Below are 13,989 nucleotides of genomic sequence, written 5' to 3' on the forward strand. Positions count from 1 at the left end.
CTCTTTCTCTTTCTCTCTCATTGTATGTGCATGTTTCCCTCTTTCTCTTTCTATCATTCTGTCTGTAGGTCCGTCTTTCTTCTGACAATGATTTTGTCCATCTTTTTTTAACAAAACGACGAGAACAAACCGACTATTCTGGTTGAACCAGGAGGAGAAAGAGTTAGAGGAGTAAAGGGTTGGGTTGGGATGGGATGGGATGGGATGGAAAGGGAAAGGGACGAGGAGGGAATGTAAAAGGAACGCGGATGAAAGGGGAAAGAGGAAAAGGAAAGAGGAACGAGGAGTCGAATTCACGATCCGTAGACGACGGAAACATCGTTTATGGCCGCGTGCCGGTTCGATCCCGGGTGTCAGGGTGTTTGTTGCTTGTCTCTTCCTTCGGTGCACCCGTACTCTAACGATACGAGTTACTTTCTCTCTCTTTCTCTCCTTCTGTTTCTCTGTACGATTTGTCTTTTAAGAGAAAGAAAAAAATACAAATATGTATCTCGTGTGTATGAAAAAGGAGGAAGGGAGGGAGGAGGCGTGGCATCAGAAACGTACGTACGAATAAAAAAAAAATAGAGAGAGAGAGAGAGAACGCATGCATTGCAATAAGAAAAAAATAATTTCATTTCATTTTTCAACTTCTATATAATCTCGACTTTGAAACGTTCGAACGATTGATAGTACTTGCTAATGTGAAATAACATTACGAACATCGAACGACAACAACGACAACGACAGCTAACTGTATTACTCATCTCTCTCTCTCTCTCTCTCTCTCTCTTTCTCTTTCTTTCTTTCTTTATATTTAGTACATGACAAGCAAGGTTACCCTGCGAATAGGAAACGTTTTATACATACGCCACTGACCGCGTGTGGTCAGTGCCTTTACATGTACATAAGCGTGGGTACGTGTATAGAGAGCACTGCAAAATGAAAAGAGAAGAAAAAGAAGAAGAAGTTAGAGAAACGGATAAGAATCTGAGAGAGAAAGAGAGAGACAGAGAGTGAGAGGAGGTGAAGAGAAAAAGGAACAACGGAGAGAGAGAGAGAGAGAGAGAGAGAGAGAGAGAAGAGGAAAGAACGAGAAAGAGAGCGGATTCTGCCTGCAGTAGTATGATAGAGGACTGACCCGAGCCAAGGTTGCACGGGTGACGCCATCAAGCCGCTACTAGTGCATAATAGCGCCGCGACTGCGCTAAAATCGGAACTCTGCGCTTTCACCCCCTTCCTCTTCTACTCCTCCCTTTCCACCACCCATACCTCCTCCTCCTCCTCCTCCTACTCCTCTTCATCGTCATTCTCGGAGTCTCCTCTCACGCTCCTCCCAACCCTCATTCCAACGTTCTCTCTCATTCCTCTCGTCCAACACCGTATTTCTTTTCGTTCGTTCGTTCGTTCCTTCTTTCAACCCTATTTTACTATACTTCTTTCTAATCATCTCAATCTCATTGCAATTCTTTGGGGACTGCTGGGAGGGAGGAGTTGAGCCTAGTTAGAGCTTTTGATGTTTCTTTGGAATTTTATATTCGCGAAAGCTTCCTGACTTTCTCTAACTTTTGCTTTAAAAAAATGAAAGACAAAATTGGTAGGAGAGTACAGAGAAAGAGAAATTGGGAAGTAAAAGGGATGAACTAAGGGAAATATACAAAGATAGTTTAGCAAAAAAGGGAAGGTTTGGATTTTCGAGGTGGCTCTAAAAATAAAGAGAGAGAGAGAGAGAGAGAGAGAGAACGCTCCGTTGTTCTTTCGAACTATGTGGTGCACATAGACACACACGTATGTACGTATATTGTGTATGTATAAGAGAGAAAGAAAGAAAAAGAGAATGTGGTTGTGCGAATGAGATAGAAGAAGAATGACGAAGAGAGAGAATGACAATGAGAATGAGAAAGATAGAACACAGCTGAAGCGGACCGTGTTTACGCGCGGTATGACTGGCTAGATGAGTCAATCTCGTAGACCCGTTGTCTAGGAGGTCTCAAGTGGGGGAAATACTACTTCACTGACCTATACCACAGAGAGGCGATGTAAAGAGAAAGAATGGGAGAGAAAAATGGATGAAGAGGAACTCGCAACGAATGTTGCGACCTTACTTTTTTGTTTTCAAGGTAAATGTACTCTAATGAATAACAGCAAATAATATTTATAATCATTAACAACATATATATAGATGTATATTTCAAATTTGTCTATAATGTTGACTCGATCAGTTATACTGCAGTCATATTTCGATATTGGTTACTGGTTTTAATTGTAAGAGAACAGACAAGTTGATCGGTTTTAAAAGCACAGGGAATTGAAGCAAAACGAAAGAGAGTAAGATGATTTTACGCGTCCGTGTATATACTGTGTGTGTGTGTGTGTGTGTATGTGTATAGATGATGTGGGATGGAAAGCATATCGATGGTGTCTGTTAGTAGCAAGTGAGGAAGAAGAGTAGTAGAACAAGAAGAAGAATAAGAAGACGAAAAAAAAGGAAGAAGGAGGAAGAGGAAGAAGAAGAGGAGAACGAGGAGGAGGAGGAGAAGGAGGAAAAGGAGGAAGAGAAGGTTGAAAAGAAGAGGGAGAAGAACAGCCGAAAGTATTCGACGACGGTATAAACAAAGCGATCATGGATCACGAATCCCTCGGAGCTGGTGTGTAGTCTTGAGGCGTGCAACATATAGCGGTGCAATATATATATATATATATATATATACAGTGGAGGAGGAAAAGGAAGAGAGGGAAGAGAGGGAAGAGAGGGAAGAGAGAGGAGATGGAGGGAAGTAGGATAAAGATGGGCCATGGCGGTGTGCGTTGGTGCAAGGGAAAGGAGGAGGGGACAGGGTGGCAGGGTGCAAGCGGGAGATGCGATGGTGTTGGTATTGATGTTGGTGTTGGTATTGGTATTGGTATTGGTGTTGGTGGTGGCGGCGGAGGAAGAAGAAGAAGAAGAAGAAGAAGAGGTGGAGGAGGAGGAGGAGGAGGTCGAGAGAAGGGGAGAGTTGACCTTCAGCTGCGCCGGGAAAGTCAGGCAGTCACTGACCGACAGACTAACTTAACTGCTCTATCCTTCTCCTCCTTCTCTCTTCTCTCCACCTCCATTCGCGAGCGGCTAGTCCGATGCACCGTGCTACCATCACGCATACGTATATATATACGTATCATATGTATGTGCATATATGTATATATATGTATAGACGCAGAGAAGAGAACACACGATGAAGGAACTTGGTGTTCACGGACGTCGACGACGCGACAAGACGTTCCTTCTCTCCTCTCTTCTTCTCTCCTCATCCCCTTTTTCTCTTCTTCTCTCTACCTCCTCCTCCTCCTCTTCCTCCTTCCTCTTCTCCTTCTTCTTCTTTCCCCTCAACTCTCCTTACTATATCTCGTCGTCAACGTCCTCATGTCTTGGTCGTCTTCGTTCTCTGCCGATGCTTCTTTTCTCTCTTCTCTCCCTCTTTCTTCTTCATCTTTTTATTTTTTTTTTTACTGCCTTTTACCTACACCCTTTTCTTACTCTTCATCCTGCTCCTCATTCTATCTTTCTTACTCTCTCTTTCTATCTTTCTTTCTTTCTTTCTTTCTTTCTTTCTTTCTTTCTTTCATTCTAGACCTAAAGTAGCCCTTCCTCTTTTGCTCCTCCCTTCCTACTTATTCTTTCTCTTTTTCTTTCTCTCTCTCTCTCTCTCTCTCTCTCAGCCTATTATGTTACCCCACTGCTTTGAGCTACTATCTTTAACCCCCCAAAACTCGTTGAAAATCGTCAACTCTCTTTTACACTCAAGTGTGTATATACTTTTCTTTCTCTTTCTTCTCTTTTCTTTGAAAATAAAGAGAAAGAAACTTATCCGGAAAAGAAGGAACAAAATTTGGCAGATCTCCATGTAGCGATATACGTAGAAAGAGACACGTACGTAAGTCGAAAATGAAAATTCGAGAGGAAACTTGCTCGGCCTATCTGTTTTCATCGTATTAATGTTATTCGCGGTTACCGACGAGAATGAAAAAGACAGGAAAAAAGATATATAAAAAAAAAAAAAAAAAAAAAAAGAGAGAAAGAGAGAGAGAGAGAGAGATAATCACGTTCCAGACTACACAGGCGTGGTTTTTCTTCTACGCGACTACCTTGACTCGTAATAAAGCGTACAAAAGACAGACTTTATACTCCCCCTACCTTACCCCGATCGTCGTGTCGGTTTCACGAATCCGCAATGACCGCATACCTTCCTTCTTCTCTTTTTCAACTCTTTTTTTTCATTTTTTGTTGTTGTATTCGAGGAAAAACTTACGAAAAAGAAAAAGAAAATAACTAAAGACTGCTGTTGTTGTTATTGGAGTTATTGGTCTGGGCAAATAGAATCATATAATGTTGTCATAGGTGTTAATAATAAAAATCAAGGAAAAGATCGTCCTCGATTCTACCTCACACACACACACATATATATATAGATTAGAAAGAAGAGGAGTAGAAGAGGAGATTGTGTGAGCTACTCTCGCGAGAACCAATAAAAGTTCCTAGGCCATGGAAAAGAAAGGCCGTGAGCACGTTCGTTCGATTTATATCCCGCAGGGCCTCGAAGAAGAGAAGAAGAAGAAGAAGAAGAAGAAGAAAGGGAAGTAAAGAGAAGGGTAGAGTAGGGAAAGGGAAGAAGAGAAGTATCGTGGCCTACGTTTCTTCGCGGGTTCGTCGATCGTTCGATGAGATTCTTATTGCCAGCTTCCTGCTGCACGTATCACGCTGGTGGGCAGCAGTGCAGCAGCAGCAGCATAGTTTGGTCTCTCTTCTTTCTCTTTCTTTATAGGTTACTACCTCTAGTGAGCCTCTTGCACACAGCGTACACGGAAGTCTCGAAAGCGTTTCAAAAGAAAAAGAACAAAATGAAAAAGGAAAGAAAAATAAAAAGTAGAAGAAGAAGATGATGAAGAAGGATAAAGAGGAGTAGTACTAGGTGCACCCTATGCTTCACCACGCATAGTCCATTATCGTGTTCTATCGTAGAACACGTATACACATAGCTCTACCAATTCCAGTATACAACACATAGATATATCTATGCATGTATGTATGTATCTATCTATCTATCTATACGTTAGGGGACCGGTCCCAACCTGTGGTGCGTGCATTGCCTACGTTGCACGCATTATTTCTTTTCGCGAGCCGACGTGGACAGAGGTCAACATAGAAGAAAAAGAACAACAACAGGAGGAGGAGGAGGAGGAAGACGATGGCACGATGAGAGGGTAAAGTGGAGGTAGAAAAGAACTAAGAAAAGGTGATGGTGGTGGAGGAGGAGGAGGATGGTCGAATGGGAAGAATGCGTGAGTCTTCTTCCGTCGTCGCGTACGCGACGTGTGCGAGGTCAGTGACCATGAAGAAGAGAGAAGAAGCGCGTTACAAGGTGGGCGCGACTTCTTGCGCGACTTAGAATGAGAAAGAGAGAGATAGATAGATAGATCTAAGGATGGGATGGGTTCGAGTCTCTTCGAGCTGGAAAATGCTACGCGGAACGAATACTTCGTAAACGTTAGTATGCGATATACTCTGAAGAGCTAATATAGAACGGATCGCTAGGAACGCGTCGATCCTGACAGTATATCTATGTAGGTGTATGGTAGGTGTATTGTAGGTGTATGTATATAGTATGGGTATATATACGAATGAGAGAAAATGTTCTTAAATGTCGACGAGATAGAATAAGGAATGAGAAAAGAGAGACTTCTGAACTCTTTACGGTATACTTTGCAGGAGAGTACTATTACTACTACTACTACTACTACTACATGAGGAGTGACTCTTTTCTGTTTCTTTCTTTCTTTCTTCGCTGCCGGGTATAGGAAACAGCGGGAGGTCGGTTGTGTTATATGCGTTAGGGTTACGACGAGACGTTGACAAGAAGGGTTATTTTGTATAAATATATATACTCTCGTAGGATGAATTTTGAACGATCTTAAAATCAACGACTTTCTTCTTTCACAATTTGAAATAAAATAATTTTTGCACTTGGAGACATTATATTCTCTGATATAATCGGTATCACGCATTGAATTATCACGGTTGTTTTTTTTTTTTTTAACTTTTTCTGTTTTCTCTTCCTTACAAGCATAACGATAACCTTTACTTATAATGCGACACTGCCAAAAGCAGCTAACGGGGGAGAAGATAATATTGAAACTCTGAGAGTGATGTGGTCGAGGAGTCAGTGATTTGGGTCAGTACTATTGACATCGATCGCACAATATTATTATCAACATCTCGTTTCTTATGTTACGATTCAAATAATATGATAAAACGCCAATTGCAGCTGAGAATGTAAATAAGTTGAAAGATACTACACGATTAAAAGAGTGAAAGAGATATAAGTTTGGCCTAGAATTCAATCGAGATATATATATAATAGCAAAGAAACAAGAGAGTAAGAGAAACAAGGTATGAATAAATTGAAGAAACAGTAGTAACAGTAAATAGTGTAATAATAGTATTAATAGTAAATGGTAATATGTTGGTGTGGTAATAATATACACGTTACGAGACGAGACGATACGAACACAGCAGCAGGTCTTTTAACGTAATCGACGTAATCGATAATTCGAAAAGGTTATGGAAACGGGTGTTAAATGTTCTATCTTTTCATTGCAAAAAAAAAAAAAAGATCAGAAGAGAAATTAATATAAGATAAGAAGAAGATATAAAATATTATGTTCGTTTATTTAGAACGCGATAAAAAAAAAAGAAAGAAAGAAAAAAAGAGGAAAATGGAAGTATGTAACGATGAGAACGATGAGAAAGAGGAGGGTAGATTGATGATGAAGAGGAGGAGGAGGAAGAGGTTGAACAGTGTCGCGACAGAGTGTTCCTCCGCTCACTTTCTCCGATAGTAAGTAAGTATAGTACTCGAAGACAGGCTGTTTGCTCTGGGGGATTTCCCCCCTTCCGTCTGTCCGTCCGTCCGTCCATCCGTCCGTTCGTTCGTTTAGTTCGTTCCTCCATCCGTTCCTCCTCGGAGTATACAACCTCCGCCTCCTCCTCTTCCTTCTATTCCTCCTCTTCCTCCACCCAAGCTACTACTACCTCGACCATATATATCCGCGGGTCTAGGCTAGCTCAGTGGGTCTAGGTCTAGGCTAGCTGCAACGTCGCGTGTGCGTGTGCAGTATGCACCGCCGATGCAGCTGCGTGCACGCGCCACTAAGATTATCGTGCGCAACCCAACGCGTCACCCTTTTCTAACTTCTCTTTCTCTTTCTCTTTCTTTCTTTCTTTCTCTTGTACTCTTGTTATTTTTTTTTCTTTTTCTTTTTCTGTTCTTTACTCTTCCTCTCTTTCTATCCTACTAAACTCTTTCAACTCGCGACATTATATTTAGAGAGACGAGTGAGTGCACGAGAGCGCGCGCCTGCGCGGGTGTGTACGCGAATATATTCGTTCGTAAAGAGTACTTTTACGTTGTATGTTTTGTATCTTCTTTCTCTTTCTTTTTTTACTTCATCTTTTGGTCCTTTCCCACTCGTTCAACCATTTTTTTTTCTTTTTCAAAAGTTAGCTCTTCCGCGCGTCATCTCGCTGTTACACGCAAAACAACCAACGATACAATACCATACGACACACAACCAACTACTACTACTACTAATACTACAAATAAGAGAAGAGGAGTGTAGGTGTATTATAGGAAGATGAAAAAGAACTCTGTATGGTCCTCGTCAAGCGCCGGAAATGAATCATTAAAAATCATCAATTTTCAACGCGACGATTCTTTTTTTTTCTTTCTTTCTTTCTTTCTTTCTCAAATTCTTTCTCTTTTTCTCTCTTTTTTCTTTTTGTTTCACACTAACAGGAAATGCATTTTTGTCAATCGTCAAAAACAAGTGTGAGATTATTATACAGTTTTTGACCGTTATCAAGGAACACAAAACGATGAACTAAATATTTGAAAAAATTATAGTCAGTGTCTTTTTTGATATCTAAAACAAGAAGAATAGACAAAGAGACCAAAAGAGAGAGAGAGAGAGAGAGAGAGAAAGAGAGAGAAAGAGAGACAATAAATAGATACGAAAAAGTGTGTGTAAATTTGTCTCTTTGTTTGGTGTTGATACGAAAAGGAGAGAGAGGAAATAAAAAAGAAAAAAGGGTTCCTGTATATAAAATAGAAGAAAGAGGAAGTAATAGACGAGGATAGGATGAGAGAAAAAAAAAGGACAATAGTTAAAAGCAAAAGTCGTCTCGTTGCTTACACGAGAATGAAAGTGAGCGTTTACATACGCCGTGTCTCTCGTGTGTAGTATGTACATGTAAGTAAATAAGTAAATACACACTAGTTCAAACAGGAAACTGTAGTTGCACGCAAATATTTATACCAAAGGATATTGAATTATTATTATGTACGAATACATATATAAAGTAGAATAAAAATGTAATCAAAAAATTGATATATACATGAGAATAATATATTTAAGTAAGAGAGTGTGTGTGTGTGTGTCTATGTCTACAAAAATAAAAAAGAAATACATACACATATGCAAACATATTAGCAAGAAAGAAGGACAGGGATCAAAGAGATAAGAAAGGAACCCTAAAAACGTGAGATGCAACCGAACCAGACCTGTACGCGCCTAAACGAGCTGGAATATATATATATATATATATATATATATACTTACTACGGTTCCGTATACGTGTGACAAAGAACTAACGCAAGCGCAAAAGAGACAGAAAGAGTCAAGAGGAAGAGGATAACTATAGTTATGTCTTTGGTAAGAAAAGAGAGACTAATAATACATATATGTGTATGTATTGGATTACCCGGAAAGTTTGTACAAAGTTGCATATATATATAATTTTAAATATACACATAAATTATATACATTGGAATATAAAATTTTATACAAAGGAATAAAAATGTTACTTTAGTATTTTGTCTATAAAATAATCTATAAACATATTTTTTAGCCAATTATTTACGTAAAGTAGAAAAATTATTTGTTATATTTTGCTTATAATACCCAATACACACATACACATATGTGTTATATATATAATTAAATTTTTGGTTAGAGAAAGAGGGCAGAGAGTTTAGAGTAGTGCAATCGTGCACGAAGAGCCATCGAGGAAGGAACGACGACTACGACGACGACGAGCGCAAACGAGCAAGTGAGTGAGTAAACCAGAAAGAGAGAAAGAGAGAGAGAGAGAGAGAAGAAATAGAGAGGGGTGAGCAGGGGGAGGTGAGGGGGGGTGAGGTTCAGAGGATGCAACGCGCGACGTCGAGAGGAGGAAGGAGGAAGAGGAGGACGGCGAAGGGAAAGAGGAGGGACAGACGGGGTGAACTGCCGGCGACAAGGTCACCGTCTATACCTCGCTGAAACCGCCAATACGTGCGCGCCTTCGGCGTTATACTCGCACGATACTTTAGCTACGCGAAACTCGTCGTCGTCGTCGTCGTCGTCGTCGTCATCGTCATATAGTTGTGTAGTTGCAGTTGTAGTTGTAGTTGTGCAGTAGTATGTAGTAGTAGTTGGTAGTAGTTGTACACGTGTATGTTAGTAGTTGTCCTCGTATTAGTTGGTTTGAGTATGTATATATAGGAGTGTATGTGCATGTGAATGTGCATCCTCGGCAGAGCTCGGTTAGGCTCGGTGCACGTGCACGCGCACACGTGTGAGGGCGTGCGTGAGCTAGTATAATGGGAATAAGAAGTTAAGTGACGCTCATCGGGTGCAATTTTCAAATACACTTTCTTCTTATTATTCTTTTATTCTTTCTCTTCGTTATCTCCTTTTTTTTTCTATTTCAAATTATATCATTAATATATATATATATATTTTTTTAATTTAATTTGAAATTTTTATAATCGTAAATATATATTTATGATTATATATTATTATTTTGGGTTAGAATAAAAATAAAAATTTGTGGAAAGAAAATTAGAATTATTACTGGGATTTGATAAGAATCGAACGAATTGATCGTGAAATTAAATATGGCGGCGGATTGATCGTATAATTTTCGTTCTCGCACGATATCGCTCGGCAAAAGGAGAAGAAGAAGAAGAACAAGAAGAAGAACAAGAAGAAGGATGAAAAAGACCTTGATGAAATATCCTTCTCATCTCCCTCCTTCAACTTTTTCTCTCTCCCTCTTTCTGCGCAAACCTGCACTCTCATCGACTTTATCGTTATCGCATCGAGAAACACATCCGACCCTCTTATTTTATCTCCTTCCAGGATGTACATTTATATATATATATATAGTATTCACACCTACACATACACATACATACAATCTATATATATATAAATGCTTAAATCGGGAGAAGATTCGAGTCGCGTCGTAACCTCCAAGTTGTGTTACATTTTGAAAAAAAAAAAAATAAAAAAATAGAAAAAAAGAAAATCTATAGGAACCACGATTGGACGTTTATATGCGCCTGGTTTTGTACTTTTCTCTGGTTGAGAACCGTTTCCTACACAACACACAACGCTATGCATTTTTGCCGGCGGCATCAGTGGTGGCGGCGGTGGCACGCGAATACAACCACGTATGCGGATACACATATACGAACTTACACACACATATATATATATATATATATATTAACCTATCAATGTGTAACACGAAGCTTAAATAAATGTGGTAGTAAATATGCGATATATGTGAGCTGTGCTCTGCTGCTTTAACACATAAACATACACATACAAACACATCTAACTGCACACTACTAATACAAATAAACACACATATATAGAATGCATACTCGTCTTACTACATATACACTCATACTACTCCTCCTCCTCACGTATTAATATACTAATATACTAATACACTAATACTCGAGAGTCAGGATGATTATATGTACACCGCAAATATTCAATACTACACACACAATACATATGTCGGTAGGGGCAGAGACCCAGGAAGGACGCTCTCCAGCGACCCGCGTGTGTCTTTCCCTCCCCCTTCATCCTCCTCATCCTCCTCATCCTCCTCATTCTCTTTTTCCTCTTTACCCTATCCGTACGCGTCCGAGAATCGTCTTCTCTACTTTTCTCTCTTTCTTTCTCTTTCTCTCTCAAATGCTTACCTACTCTTCTTATTTCTCTCTCTCTCTCTCTTTCTTTCTTTCTTTCTTTTTCTATCTCTATCTTTGGCTCTTTATTCTTCTCTCTTTCTCTCTTTCTCGTTCTCTTTCTTTCTTTCTTTCTTTCTTTCTCGTTGATTCCAAGTGCTAAACGTTGGGCTACGAAAGGGGAAGAGAAAGCAAAACTCCAACCGAGAAAATAACCGCGAGTGCTGATTTGACTTTCCCTCTTTTTCTCTTTATCTTTCTCTCTTTTGGTTTCCTTCCCTTTCTTCTCTCTTTTCCTCTCTTTTTCTTTTTCTTTTTTTTTTTATATTTCAAGAAAGTTCGTGAACGCGATCGCAAGTTTTTCTCGTAAAGTTACGCCAAGTTCTATTATTGACTTTGTACGAAAGTCATATATATATATATATATATTTTTATTTTTTCACTTCTAATATAAGTTTTTTTTATACATCGAACGCGTTCATTGTTTTTTCACGGAAATGAAAGTTTAAATAGAAGGTCGAGAACGGAATGAAAAAATAATCGTGAAAGAATAATTGACAAACAACAACAGAGAGTATATATATATATATATAAAATATGTTTATGTATGTACGTGTGTGTATTTGCAAATAAATTTAATGCAAGTAATGCAAAACAATAGGAAAAATAAAATATGTAGGGAGAAAGTGTGGTTGTTTCTCGAAGTCTTTCTTCGATATAATAAAATTATCATTTATTTATTTACTTGTGTTTCATTTTTCAACGATAGGAAACAACGTAAAATAATAAAGTTAACGGTTATGTATATGTGTCTATCTCTTTCTATCCTTGGTAATTGTTTAAACTGTGTTGACCAATACAAAATAGATGAATAATTTCAATCGGGACATTTAATTCGTTTTATAACTTTCTTGGACTATTGTTACGAATAAATTATAAAGTAATATATATACAGATTCTTCTTTTTATCTTTTTTTTCTTTTTGACATACATAATTTAACGATTAATAAATAATCACGACTTATACCGATATTACATTCATATGTAACATATAGTATTATCATTTTCAAAAGATTTGTCAATTATTCTTTTGATAATACACAAATACATATATGTATGTACATTTTTATGTGATAGGTATAATAAACATATATGAGTGTATTTTTAATTCGATAAGACGAGAAGGAAGAAGATGAAAAGGAAGAAAATATGATAATAGATAATTATTACAGATAATGATCATTTTCTCTTTCTTTCATTCCTTTTTTATCTTATAAAAAAAAAGGCCGAAAAAAAGGCACGGTCATAACTTCCTGCCGCTCTCATATTTGTTAGTATGATTCACGGGTAGCCTACGACGAATACGCCATGGCCTACAATAAAAAAATACGACACCCATTCTTAACTTCCGGAGTTCCACGACGATGTTATTAATCAGCGATAGTGGTCACGAAAGCTTCACGTGCGTTTACGTTTTCCCATTTTATTGCACGATATCTTCTTCTTTCTTTTTTTAATAAATAAATATATCATATCATTTTTTTTTTTTTTATGCTAACACAAATCTTCTTCCTCGTATATCTGATAATAATTTAAGAAGAAGTAGAAAATAAAAATAATATACGAAGCGTTGATTTGATTAACACGTTGAGTGTTTGCCATGCGAATTTTTAGGGAAATTCCTATCAAGCCACAGGTATTACTTAATATTGAAAAAATAATTGAACGTGTTAGTCACCCGTGATGGACACGGCCTAAACGGAAAATCTACTGTCAGCCATCGATGACTGACGTGTAACGTTCAACGTGTTTAAATGAAAATTCTTATTATTGATTTCTTCATCCATTCTTACAATCAAGTTTATAATAGAGTTTCAGTAACATAGTTTTCTATAAGGAAGAGAACGTAAACGCCTAGATGGCCTAGACCTAGACGAGGGCGTGCTTTAAAGTAGCTACAACTGGTGATGGTAATACAAGTAGTAGTAGTAATAGTAGTAGTAGTGTAGACTATACTATTTCTAGTACAGTAATATCACTACTTGCATTAAAGTACTACTACTACTACTACTACTACTACTACTACTACTACTACTATTACCGCAAGTAGTAGTGGCACCTTCCAATCGTCCTCTTTTTGCTTGCTTACTCTCTCGAGACCGTCCCTCCCTTTTCCTCTTCCTCCTTCTCCTCCTCCTCCTCCTTCTCCTCTTCCTCACTTTTCCTCTCCATCTTGCATTACTTTCACAAGAGCATAAAACGCACGATGTAAAGCTTTCCGTTACAATTTTTTTTTTCCTTCTTTCTTTTTTTATATACATGCATACATATATATATATATATTCTTTCCCCTAGATCTATTTCGATTCTAAGAATATATGCAAAAATAACAACAGAAGGAAGGAAGGAAATAAATAAATAACTAAAAAAAAAAAAAAAAGTAACAGAAAGAAATCTTTTACGATTCGAGACGATTCGAAAATAATCAAATCCCTCTCTATTTATTGAAATTTATTTTCTTTCCGTTTAGTTTGATTTTGTACAACAACAACAACAACAACAACCAAAAAAATGAAGAAAGATATTAAAATATTAACAAAGAATATTTTTCTCCTATAATTGGATTTATTCTATGTTTAAAAGAAAATACGTGAAAGAAAATGGTATTGAAACGAGATTTAGAAAAGGTTCGTCACGAGAGGTGGTCCGGAAGTGAAAAAAAAAAATAATAATAATAATGATGATGATGATGATGATGATGACGAGAAGGATGATGGTCGGTGGTTGTAGAATAGTTATTTTCTTTTTCTATTTCTCTTCCTCCTTCCTTCCTTCCTTCCTTCCTTTCCTTTCTTTCTTTTCTTTTCTTTCTATTGCTCTGGGCAGTGTTGTGTGCCGTTGTTGCCTAGTGCTTGCTGCTGTTGCTGCTAGTCGACCTAGACCTAGACCTAGT

At 38.0% G+C, this 13,989-nt stretch overlaps 1 protein-coding gene across 5 annotated transcripts in view; it reads right to left on the reverse strand.

The window, feature by feature from the left end:
• The window catches only part of Eip74EF (Ecdysone-induced protein E74), a 198,970-nt gene that overhangs the window by 5,397 nt on the left and 179,584 nt on the right, over window positions 1-13,989 (reverse strand). The gene's annotated exons all lie outside the window — the stretch shown is intronic.

Source organism: Polistes dominula, unplaced genomic scaffold (genome assembly GCF_049000335.1).
Source record: "Polistes dominula isolate Pdom_NZ unplaced genomic scaffold, Pdom_raw_medaka contig_23, whole genome shotgun sequence".
NCBI lineage: Eukaryota > Metazoa > Arthropoda > Insecta > Hymenoptera > Vespidae > Polistes > Polistes dominula.